This window comes from Salvia hispanica, chromosome 5 (genome assembly GCF_029641045.1).
Source record: "Salvia hispanica isolate PSC_SH4W2 chromosome 5, Shi_PSC_v1, whole genome shotgun sequence".
Classification (NCBI taxonomy): Eukaryota; Viridiplantae; Streptophyta; class Magnoliopsida; order Lamiales; family Lamiaceae; genus Salvia; species Salvia hispanica.
In genome coordinates this window covers 36,795,788-36,808,766 of record NC_142696.1, presented here as the reverse complement: position 1 = coordinate 36,808,766, position 12,979 = coordinate 36,795,788, and the positions used below count along the sequence as shown (strand labels likewise).

Sequence of the window (12,979 nt, the reverse complement as noted above, 5' to 3'; positions counted from 1 at the left end):
GAATTTCACAAGCTAGATGGAATTTGACTATCCATCGAGAAAGGTTGCAATGTCAGTCCGCATATTTCTAAGCCTTACTGAAATAAGATGACATTGGTGTGGTATAGCACTGAACGGATCTAACAGCAAGACTTGCCTTAGGCTATCTACTGAAAGGCGAGGTCTTGATAAATATTTATTTCTTAATCAATGTAGGTTAGCATTGAGCATACGGTATTGACTATGCACTACTTTGACTTATCAAATGGTGCGGGTTTTTCGTAACCCAATGTTCCTGATATATTGGGTAGTGGTGATCAATATCTAGCGGTGCTAGGATTGCTATTATATTGAATCGTGCGCGAGCTGAGTCTCGTTTGATAATGTCCTCAAGAGGAGCGCGAAACAAAAACCTAGCTAGTTGGAGTGTGATTACTCTATGAATAATAAATAAGCGTTTCATGCTAAGTCCACTCTTGGAATTAATAAGAAGTTAATTAATTAAGTCAATAGCAGACATTAATTAATTAATGGACATTTTAATCTTAAGCACGGGAAATGAAAGATAAACGGAAACCCGGATTACTTGTAATTTCGGATTTGGATGGGGAGAGTTCAATATTACTTCTGTAGTGGCTGCTCGTAATATTCCAATTATAACTTATATTAAATTGTGGGTTCAATTTAATTAGTAAAAAGTAAATTGGATGAGCCCATATCCAAAACCTTCCATAGATCCCTGTCTGGGCCCAATAGGAACTTAATATAAATAGGAGAATAAAGGAGACAGAAAACACAAATTTTCATCATTGTAATTTTCGAAAATTCCCCTCCCCAGCTGAGGAGATTTTCGAATTCCTCTCCTATTCCAAAAAGGATTTCCTTCTGTCTTCTTTATTTAAGTCCTAGTATTCTAGTAAGATCAGCCCACACTGATATTGAGATACAGTTCGGGAACCAGAGAGAAGATTTGTGGTTTAGTACTCAAAGCATCACGTGGAGAAGAAGCTAGCCATCTTCAATTCTTTGGAGAATTAATTAGGTATTTTCTGCTCCGTAGAAAAGCATGTTTTAGGTTTCAAATATTCTTAAAGCATGATTAATTCAAGTTATGAGCATGATACATGTGATAATTACGCGAATAGCTTTTGTCTAAATAATCTGCTAAATAGATCTAACTTTTATGTGATTAATTTATGCGCCCGCTTCCGCTGCCGGTTCCAACATCAAGATGGCTCCATCAAGATCTTGACAGATGTAAGGTTCATTCCTGAAGTCAAAAGGAATCTAATCTCTTTGGGAGTTCTTGAGAAGAAAGGTTTCAGTATCTTAATGAGTCAGGGAAAGATTCTAGTGCAATCAGGGAAGCAAGATGTTATGGTGGCTGAAAGAGAGTATACACTTTACTATCTAACTGCTGAGGCTGTTGATGGAGAAAGCCATTCAATATCTACTGAGAATATGAAGCTATGGCACATGAGATTAGGCCATCCAGCTGAGGGAAGCATGAAAGAGTTGGTGAAAAAGGGTCTAATCCCTGGAGAAAGCTACAGCAAGCTGGATCCCTGTGAGCATTGCATTTTGGGGAAAGCAAAGAAAGCCCCTTATCCTACAGGTATACACTCATCTAAAGCTCCTCTAGACTACATACACAGTGACCTATGGGGTCCTTCTCCTGTTAATTCTGTTGGTGGAGGAAGATACTACCTGTCTATCATTGATGACTACACTAGGAAACTGTGGGTTTATATTCTGAGAGAAAAATCGGAAACTTTTGAGAAATTTAAAATATGGTGCAAAGAGGTGGAGTTAGAGAAAGGTAGGAGTGTGAAGTGCCTTAGGACAGATAATGATTTAGAATACCTTTCTACTGAGTTTGACATGTGGTGTAAAGAGAAGGGTATGAAAAGGCATAGGACAGTCCCCTGCAACCCACAACAAAATGGGGTTGCAGAGAGGATGAATAGGACCATTTTGGAAAGAGTGAGGTGCCTACTTCTAAGCTCTGGTTTGAGCAGCAAATTCCGGGGAGAGACAGTATATACTGCTACCTATCTAATCAACAAGTGCCCCACTTCAGCTCTAAAATCAAAAACTCCAGATTACATGTGGTATGGAGTTAATAGTGATTACTTAAAGTACAAGGTGTTTGGATGTGCAGCTTTTGCACATACTAAACAAAGTAAGCTTGAAGCTAGGGCTCTAAAGTGTATTATGCTTGGCTCTAAAGTGTATTATGCTTGGTTAAAGGCTATAGGCTCTGGTGTATTGAGCCTGGTAAGCAAAAGGTGATCATCAGTAGAGATGTGGTGTTCACTGAAACTCACATGCCCTACTTGAAGAAGGATTCAATTCCTGATGAGTCTGATAGTGACTTTTTTAAGGTGGAGTCAGGTGGCCAAGATGTAGGTGGAGTTAGTGATTCTGAGAGTGAGACAGAGGCTGAAGATATAGGTGTTTCTAGTCAAGGTGGAGGTACCTCAGAGACTACTAGAGAGTACCAGATTGCAAGAGAAATGTGAGACCTCCTCAGAAGTTTTCTGATGAAGTTTACTATGCTTTGTGTGCTGCTGAAAACATTGAGCTCACAGATCCTCTCACTTATAAGGAGGCTATGAGAAGTAAGGACGGAGATAAATGGATAGAAGCCATGAATGAAGAAATTGAGTCCTTACTCCAAAACAAAACCTGGATTTTGGTGGATAAGTCTCAGCTGAAATCTGATGTGAAGGAAAGGAGGTTAGTCAGCTGCAAATGGGTGTTCAAGAAAAAGATTGAAACTACTGATAAAGATAGAGTTAAGTTCAAAGCTCGTTTGGTGGCTAGAGGATTTACACAGCAAGAAGGTGTGGACTTCAATGAGGTGTTTGCTCCTGTTGTGAAGCACGTCTCTATTAGAATTTTGCTGGCTGTGGTGAACCAATTAGATTGGGAATTGCAGCAGCTTGATGTTAAGACTGCTTTTCTCAATGGTGATCTTGAGGAAACAATCTTCATGGATCAGCCTGAGGGCTATGTGAAGCCTGGAAATGAGAGTAAGACCTGCTTGCTTAAAAGGAGCTTGTATGGGCTAAAGCAAAGTCCAAGGCAGTGGAATAGAAAGTTTGATGAGCAGATGGTGAAGATTGGGTTTCTAAGATCCAAGTTTGATGACTGTATCTACATTAAGAAGAAAGGCAACACTCTAGTAGCCTATTTGTTGTTATATGTAGATGATATGCTTCTTGCTGGACCATTTTTGGCTGAGATACAAAAGGTCAAAGATGATTTGAAGTCTAGTTTTGAGATGAAGGATCTAGGAGAGGCTAAGAAGATCCTTGGTATTAACATCCAGAGAGACAGAAGCAGTAAGAAGTTATGGCTCTTTCAGTCAGATTGTATTGAGAAGGTACTGAAGAGATTCAACATGGAGAATGCCAAAGCTGCTTCAACACCTTTGTCACAGAGTTTCAAGCTATCTAAGGAGCAGGCCCCTAAATCTATGCAAGAGGCAGAGGAGATGGAGTCTATCCCTTATGCTAGCGTGGTTGGAAGTATTATGTACACCATGATCTGTACTAGGCCAGACTTGGCTCATGCTATCTCAGTTACTAGCATATACATGGCTGATCCAGGAAAGGAGCACTGGAATGCCCTCAAGTGGATTCTGAGGTACTTGAAAAGCACTAGTAGCTGTGGTATTGTGTTTAATGGCTGTGATAAGGTGGTTGAGGAAGTAGTGGTGGGTTACTGTGATGCAGATTATGCTACTAATCTGGATAATAGGAAGTCTCAAGCTGGCTATTTGTTCACTATGTTTGGAACTGTGGTCAGTTGGAAGTCTGGGTTACAAAGTGTTGTTGCTCTATCAACAACAGAGGTAGAGTATATGGCATTAACTGCAGCAGTACAAGAAAGCTTCTGGATTCAGGGTGTAATCTCAGATTTTGGTTTTAATCAGAGAACCATGGTTGTTCATTGTGACAGTAGCTCAGCTATGTGTTTGGCTAAACATCAGTATTTCCATGAGAGGAGCAAACACATAGATGTGAGACTACGTTTTATTAGAGATGAAACAGAGAAGGGAAGAGTGAAGGTGGTCAAGATTGACACTTTACACAATCCAGCTGATATGCTAACAAAGTCTCTAGGGAGAGACAAGTTTGATCATTGCAAGGCTTTGATCAAGATCTGCTGTAAAGACTGAAGTGTGTACTCAGGTGGAGAATTGTAAGAATGAGTGCACACTTAGTCTCAGACTTAGAAAAGGAAATGCAAAACAAAGAAGAAACAGCTTCCAGAGACTAGCCGTTGGAGTTAGTTAGTTTGTTAGGAAATAGCCGTTGGAGGCTTAGTTTCTTGTTTTCTTGTGTCAGTTAGTTAGTGGCAGTTACCACTCTCATGCCAGCTTTAAATAGCTCGGTTATTGTATCTTGTAGAAGTTAGAATTCAGTCAATAAGAGAATCTCTTTTCTCCAAGAAACCCTCTCTACATTTCATCAAGATTCTAGTGTGTGTTCTCTGTGTGTGTGTGAGAGATTGTTCATACTGAGAGTGTGTGAGATAATCAAAGTGCGTGAGGCTTGCTGAGCTAACACGATATATTGTTATATTTATTTATTCTTTTTGTAAACAACCTCCCTCAAACTCTTCAAGGTGAACCTTGGAGGAATTGAACTTTTTTTATGATCGAGTTGGACCAATTCCCTATCAAACTCGCCTAAATTTAAAGTCCGTATATATTATTGGGTTGATATTTTACAGTCGGCGACTTGCTCTAATACCATAAGATTCTATACTAAAATTAATCGGTGATAGGTCGATGAAGTGAGACATTAAGCTTATATAATATAATAGGTCCAGTTCCCTTTTTAAACTTATATAGGCAGTTAGTATTTCAATTCTTACCTTATACCAATTTGAAATATTGTTATATACTACTATATTTTCTTTCATTTTGCTATCAAATACTATAGTGAAAATTTATTGATCTAGCCATAACCAAGCCATATATATTATCATGGTCATCCAATGACCCAACGCATTTTTATTTTTTTTTTGCATTTTATAAATTGCACGTTTTAAAAGCTCCGGTTCCAGCAAAAACAAACTCTATTCCGTGAACAAAACTAACTCTAGCTATATACATAGTTACATAATCATCGAGAAACTAATGGAGTATTAATTTGGGCACAAAAAATAATGACTCATACTAACAATTAATCTTGACTATATCTATCAATCAAGGCAAATAATGTGGCTTAAAAATCAATTTTGACCTCAATCAAGAATAACAAACTTGATTGGTTTCTAATTAGGATGGCTTTTATTTAATCTTCCTCCAAAATCAATATTTATGTAGACTAAGTCAATTAACACAGCGGAGACACCGGAAACAGTTTAATTGGTGCTTTACAGCCTTGCGCATTGCTAAAATAAATAACAATGAGATTAAAAAATAATTAAGTTGCAGGTTAGATTATTAAACTATAAATATCACTATGACTTGATCAGAGAGATATGTAGTATGTCCCAAGATATTTTGAGAAATATCTTCCAACAGATATGCAGATATTTGTAAATATCTTGGAGTGGGCGAATTGAATCGTTTGGAGATAATATCTGTCGCCTTTGCATACATAAGCGCTGAGAATAGCAGAATATTTTGGTCGGAAAAATGAGAATAATCATGTTAATTGTGCTTAAATTATGACTATTTCTAAATTATATAATTAACATGGGGTGAATTAGTAGGGTGAGATGGGTACTTTTTGCAAGACTTGAATGCTTAAACTTCAAATAAGGAGAGTATTATGTCAGAGTTGATTCGTAGCTAGCTTGGTCGATCATGCAATTAAATATTGATGAAAATGAATACGTTTTAAGTACTATTACTAAGTTTACTTGTATATGCATATTTGTGTATAAAACTGCATCTAATTTTGTGGTAAGACTTAAGAGAAAAAAAGGAAAATGGATTGAAGTGATTCACAAGTTTGTTGGGCTTTAGTTGCCTTTTGCTCAAATGCACAAATCTTATTGTTACTTTATACTCTCTCCTCCCACGAAAAATAGATCATATTTGCTATTTTTAGTTGTCCACGAAAAATAGAGCATATTATCCACATGAGATCAAAAAAAGGAAAGTTTTCAATAACTTCTCTCCTACTTTTCTCCTTCTCTCTTGCTAATAATATGGACCTCACATTCCACTAACACTACTTCTCTCTTACTTTTTTTCCCTTCTCTTTTACTAGGGCTGACAATTTTTGACACGACACGATAATCCGACACAAATCTGCACGAAATTATTGTGTTTGGATCAAGTCTTATTGGATGCGGGTCATTATTGGGTCGACCCACTAAGAACACGAAAAATTCGGGTCGGATGCGGATAACCCGTTAAAAATACAAAAATTGTATACACAAAATGCCCTTCAAATTTTAAAAAGGATAATATTAATTTATTTTGATTAGATAGCATCATTAATTTTGGATAATAATATTAAATGACCATGTAATGACCCTACTTTGCATATTTCTCCATGTTTTATAATATATAGAAAATATTTGAAATTACAAACTTCAAATTATATTTCAAATTACAAAAATTAAAGTAGTTGAAAGAAATGAAATAAAATACAATGCACGTGAGAGATCCAAATGAAAAATAGTACTAAATCAATTAGTATTTAGAATAAAAGGATAATTTGAATTAATTTATGAAAAATAAATTTATACTTATAGATACAAAATTTTAATTCAGATATTATGTACTAGCAAAACTAATCTACAAATAATTTTATAATACAATTTATTACTATTATATTATTTTTTTTTATTCAACAAATTTAATTTAATTATTAGTATTTTCACTCTTTTTGTTTTGTTCTTTTTACTTCTTTAGTTCTTTTAACTTGTTTCACATTTTTTTTGTTAAAACTAGGAAAAACATAATGTAAAATATATTTCTAAATATAACAAAATATTTTCGTTAAAATTATATAAGCATTTTTATTTTTGAATTCTAGCCTAAAGCATGTTCAATCTTTAATCAACATTAGAGGCTATAATGTAAAATTAATGCTTTAATCTTGATTTTTTATATTATTCGTGTTGTTATCGTGTCGGGTCAACTCAAAGTGGTTCGTGTCGTTATCGTGTTCGGGTCGTGTCCGGGTTTGAAGGTGGCGGGTTGGGTTCGTGTTCGGGTTTGGGATTTCCTTAACAGGTTGGATTTGGGTTTGGCCTTATTGGGTTGGGTCATTATCGGGTCAACCCGATAACAACCCAATCCGCACGATTTGCCAGCCCTATCTTTTACTTTACCAATTTCACATTAAAACTCGTATCAATCACAATGTGTCCTATTTTCCGTGGATGGAGGGAGTAATAATTTATTTATTTTTATTTCCATAATAAGTTATATATGTGGGCTTATTCTTTTAAGAGTGAACTACAAAAATGGTCCCTGGACTATGGGTTTATCTCGCCCATAGTCCCTGGACTTTAAAAATATCGCCAGTAGTCCCTGGACTAAGGGTTTATCTCGAAATTGGTCCTTTTGGCTTTTTTCGGTACGAAAATACCCTTTGATATTATTTTGGTGGGTTTGGGCAATTTGGTCTTTTTATACTTTTAACATTTTAAATCTGATATTATTTTAGTTATGTACTAACTTTGATATTATTTCAAATTTATCATCCTTTTTCCCTTTTGTCATCCTTCACTTTGTTTCTTTATTTCAATATTAGATTTAATTTTACAAAATTTTAAATTTTAATTTTTAAATATCAATAAATTTTTTTAATTATAAAAATTATTAAATAGTAAAAATTAATAATTATAATCAATATTTGATAGTGTATAGTACTATGTAATCAATAAGGTATGACAACGCCTTAGTTTTAATCAATATTTAATAGTAGCTTTAATCATAAATAGATTATATAACACAATTTATTCTGAAATAAATATGCATCTAATGTAAGACTAATATAATTTTCGTTTATTAATTTGAAAACAATCAAAATTTACTAGAAAATTTCAACAAAAATACTCCTATATAAAATTTTAAGTAGGATCAAATTTTTAGTCAACTTCATAATATTTAATCACAAGCAATTATAACAACCGAACGGAGGCTAAATAGAATAACTCTTATTTTTCCATCATGATTAATATTATTTTTCTGTACTTCTTCAATTCAATTGAATATTATATTAAATAACAAAAATTAATAGTTTTAATCAATATTTATAGTGTCCATGAATTAATAGTTTTCATTAAAAAAATTTATTGATATTTAAAAATCCAAATATTAAATTTAATTTTATAAAATTAAATCTAATATTGAAATAAATGAAAAAAACAAATTCAGTGAAGGATAACAAAATGGAAGAAGAATGATAATTTTGAAATAATATCAAAGTTAGTACATAACTAAAATAATATCAGATTTAAAATGTTAAAAGTATAAAAAGACCAAATTGCCCAAACCCTCCAAAATAATATCAAAGGGTATTTTCGTACCAAAAAAAGCCAAAAGGACCAATTTCGAGATAAACCCTTAGTCCAGGGACTACTGGCGATATTTTTAAAGTCCAGGGACTATGGGCGAGATAAACCCATAGTCCAGGAACCATTTTTGTAGTTCACTCTTCTTTTAAACGTTTTACTACTCCCACCGTCCCTTTCTAAGTAATCTATATTCTTTTTTGTCATTTTCAAAGTGAGTCCGTTTCTTTCTCGACATTCTTTCTTTATTCTTTTCTCTCTCTTTCTTAATTAATTTACTTTCCATCTTACTAGTAAAATCTCATTTTCTTAAATCTCGCGCCGAAAAAGAAACTATTCTCTTAGCAAGGGACGGAAGGGCACTTCTTATCATAAGAAAAGTCCGATATTAACTCTTTCAAAGAACCCCGACTAAAAATAAAAGACGGCTCTCTTTTCGAGAAATGATTCTATGTCAATGCCAAACTGTTTTCTTTTTAATGTTTATAAAAAGTCAGTGTCTCAATATTTAGTATACACCGGGTACATTAGATTGATTTGAATAATATATATTTCATTCTTCCCATAACAAGAGTCACATTTAATTTGGATATAGATTTTAAGAAATATGAAAATCAGTGAGTTAAAAAATTAGTGGAATATAAAGTCCATTTTTAAAAATTGGTCTTATAATAGAATATGGGTGAAGTGGATTAATGGAATGTTAGATCTAATTATCATTTATGGTAAAAATGAGATATAATTCTTAGAGGGAACATCTTTTTAGGTCCACGAACTTTGCCAAAGTATCATTTTAGGTCCGTGAACTTTGAAAATATCATTTTAGGTCCATGAACTACAAGTTAATATCATTTGAGGTATTTTGAACTTTTTCTGGACGAAAATGCCCTTAAGGCCTTCAAATGACAATTTGGACAATTCTTTCGCTACTCATCTTGCGTCAAAGACCTAGAGTCCAACAATTTTTTTACTACTATTTAATTCAGTTACCATCCAAATTGAATTTAAATATAACTAAAATTTGCCGTAAAAAATATGTGTTAGTTTTCCAATTATTAGATGACTAATTATTTAATGATAGTGAATTGGGACTTGATACTTTATTTTATTTTTTCAATCTAAACTGCATTTTAATAACTTGCAATAGGTGATTAGTGAATTCTATTTAGTTTATTTATTTTGAAATTAGATAGCTATTAATTTGGATTGTCATTTGGAGATGATTTTCAAAATGGAGATCAATTAACATCTAAATTGAATTTAAATATAAAAATGTGCCGTTAAAAATAGTTGGATTCTATGTCTCTGACGCAAGATGATTGGCGAAAGAATTGTCCAAATTGATCTTTGAAGGTCTTAAGGGCATTTTCGTCCAAAAAAAAATTCAAAATACCTCAAATGATATTAACCCATAGTTGATGGACCTAAAATAATATTTTTAAAGTTTACGGACCTAAAATGATACTTTGACAAAGTTCGTGAACTTAAAAAGAGGTTCCCTCTAATTCTTATTATGCGACGGGCTGAAATGACAAAATGTGACAATTACTACGAGACTGAGGGAGTAGTACGTAGCAATATAAACATTTGTTTTGGAAGCCCTTTTCAGTTACAAAGAATCTCAAATCATAAAAGAGGGGTGAGGTTAGATCCAAAGCAAAAACAATAGGTTTACTTACACGTTTTGTTGTCGTAGCTAGAGCGTTGTTAACAAAAATTTCAATTTCAGTTTTTAAAATAGATCAAACTTGAAAAACACACCTTGTAACGTGTACTTAATTTGGAATATATATTTAACAAAAATAAAGATCCAAACTCTGATTTTGCATTTTCGTATCCCTAACTATTTACATTTCTTTAGTGGGGTACGTATAAAACATTTCTTCGCATATTCATATGGGCAACGTATATAACAACAAAGTTAAGTACCTTTGTTTCAACAGATTTTAAAAGTGATTATTCACTCTTTGGTTGACACGTAATATTTTACCACATAGATTATACTAAATAATTTATTAATTTCAGAGTGAAAACTGTACACGCAGCAGTTTTGTGGCACTTCGACCACATATCATAAATTATTATTTTAAAAAATCAATCGAATATAATATTGCTAAAAACATATGAAATAGTAAGTAAGCATCAAACAAGAATTAGATAACATTAAATAGTTTTGTGGCACTTCGACCACATATCATGAATATTATTTTCAAAAATCACTCGAATATAATATTGCTAAAAACATATGAAATGGTGACATTAAATTTTGCAAAAACAGGTTAAATTAGTTAGATACTCAATCAGTCAGTGGTCCAGGAATCGAGGATAACGTACATAACTGTACAATTTTAACTTTAGTTTCTGCAACAATTAAAAGTGCTGATTAATTTAGTATAGGAAGAAAACAGAGATATCACTTCTTACTGTTTGATTGTTAATAAAATTTTCACTCATGGTATACTATTATTGGCCGATTCCTATTTGTGTAGTGGAGGAAGATTAAGAAATTATATAAAAGGATTAAAGGAGAAAAGTATAAAATAAGAGAGGTAAGAGATAGTAAATTAGGTGATTTGAAGAGGAAGATTAAGAAATTATATAAAAGGATTAAAGGAGAAAAGTATAAAATAAGAGAGGTGAGAGATAGTAAATTAGGTGATTTGAATAAAATAAAATGATTAGTTGTTTTTTTTTTTAAAGAAATAACTTAAGTTAGTTTAAATGTCCTAAAAAGAAATACACTCAACTTAGTTGAGACGGTAGAAATACTTATTTTATTTCCAATTTGATTAATGATTTTCACTCACATATTATTATCAAAGAAGGGTTCACATTCCATTAGTTTTTTCATCCACTTTCCTTCTTGTTTCTTAAATTCAGTCTCAAATCAAAAACCAAAAATATATCTTAGTCTCTTTTCAAATATTTGAATTTTAATTCTCAATAGCGCATAGTCATCTTTACGATCTCCTTGTGAAATTTCATGTCACGTGATTTATGTTTCCAGATTTAATTTATTACTTAGAGAAAATTTTGGATCAAGTTGTAACAAAGAATAAGTAAAAAAGTAAAAATTTGATATATTTACTTTCCTATATGTTAAGTACTATATGGTCACTGAACAAGTAAACATGTAGTGGAAAATACTACATCTGTGTTGATATAGTTCCCCATACATGTCATAGTCCTATACACATAAATGTGGTATATAAGTAACGCATAAGTTGATATTCAAAGTCTGGAAAATAACAGAATTCACCCTATAGTTAATATTAATTTTTAAAACCAATACTACCAAATAATTTCACAAAGTGAACATTTATTGAAGAAGTAACAAAGTAGAAAGGCCATAACACATTGAAGAATAAAACTGCCAAACTCTGTCTGTCTGGATGGCTAAGTCGGCAGAACGGGCGAAAAAACTTACCTAAACCACACACAACCCAACTGCATTTCCTACTCCGTCATCCAACAAAAACACTAAATATTAATATCGTAATTAAAATCTGATTTAGCTTAATTAATTACATCAAATCCTAAGCAAGAAAATCCCGAGCTCCGGTCCGCTATTCCCATCCGGGTTCAACATATAAAACGCCTCCGAGTCCCGGTTCCCCACCACCCGCTCGAACCGCCCCCTCATATAAACCAGCTCGCCCTTCTCCGCCGCTTTGTCTTCCACCACCGGGATCACCCCTGCCCCCACCGACACCCTCTGCACCGTGCTCAGCACGTGCCAATCCGACTCATTGCACTCGCGCACCTGCGCGTGCCCGCACTGCCTCCCGTTGCAGTACATCTTCCACACCGGCTCCCCGAACAGCCGCGACCCCGATCTCCGCGGCGGCTTCTCGCACTCCAGCGCGATCCTCAGCATCCCCGCCGACATCTCCTTCACCAGCGCCGCGGTGGAGACCGCGAATTCGACCAGGAAAACCGGGACGGATCTCGGATCGTACTGGACCGCGAAGCTGACGTTGCCGCGCCGCCGCCCGAATAGGGTTCCGGTGACCTTCCGGCCGAGGGGGGGGGTGATGGAGAGGCGGCCGGGGGAGGCGATCGGGCGGCGGCAGGAGGGGAATGTGAGGACGGAGAGGAGGGATCGGAGGAAGGAGGCCACGGCGCTGCGGCCGCCGCGGATTTTGTCGAGGCGGCGGAAGGCAGCGGTGGCGGCGGCGGCGGACGGAGTATCGCCGCCGTGGACGACGGTGCGGTGGTAGAGCTCCTCCGCGTAGTCGAGGTCGGAGATGTCGACGTAGGAGGTGGAGCGGGCGAAGGAGGAGGGGATGATGTTGGTGGTGCTTTGAGTGCTCTCGCAGCTGCTTGCTCGGGAAATATTCGCCGGAATTTCCAAATATCTCATGGCGGCAATGTTTGATGTTTCTGAAATTAATTGAATTGTTAAGCTATCATATATGTAGTATAATGTAAGTATGGATTTTTGAATTGATCAAACTATCAAAGTATATATGTTTGTGGGAAATCGAGATAAAGAGGAGTGGGA

At 34.9% G+C, this 12,979-nt stretch overlaps 1 pseudogene; it reads right to left on the bottom strand.

Moving 5' to 3' along the window:
* Positions 1 to 11,737: 11,737 nt before the first annotated feature.
* On the bottom strand, positions 11,738 to 12,979 carry LOC125190636 (protein MIZU-KUSSEI 1 pseudogene; annotated as a pseudogene).